The sequence below is a fragment of the Bison bison genome, unplaced genomic scaffold (genome assembly GCF_000754665.1).
Source record: "Bison bison bison isolate TAMUID 2011002044 unplaced genomic scaffold, Bison_UMD1.0 scf7180017851776, whole genome shotgun sequence".
NCBI lineage: Eukaryota > Metazoa > Chordata > Mammalia > Artiodactyla > Bovidae > Bison > Bison bison.
In genome coordinates, this window is record NW_011482349.1 from 59938 (window position 1) to 60197 (window position 260).

Consider the following 260-nt stretch of genomic DNA (forward strand, 5'->3'; position numbering starts at 1 on the left):
CTCGCAGGGTGGTTCAGCTTCTCTGAAAGAAGAGTTTCCTTACAAACATCCCTTCGTTGCCCCCAGGACAAGCTCAGAACAAGCGTTCCCGGAACGCCCAGGAGTGAGTGTCCTTGGTTACAAAGAGGACAGTCCGTGAAAGGCAGGCCCTGCTGGGCGGAACGCTGGGACCAGGAAGGCCGTGGGCAGGGGCCTTCACCTGCCTCCCTGAGTGGCGCTGCACCCTCTCCCCGACCTCGTAGTGAATTCTCGGGGGCGGG

General features: G+C 61.2%; 1 protein-coding gene across 1 annotated transcript in view; it reads left to right on the top strand.

Moving 5' to 3' along the window:
* Positions 1-260, top strand: part of MED15 (mediator complex subunit 15) — a 28646-nt gene that overhangs the window by 9917 nt on the left and 18469 nt on the right. The window lies entirely within an intron of this gene.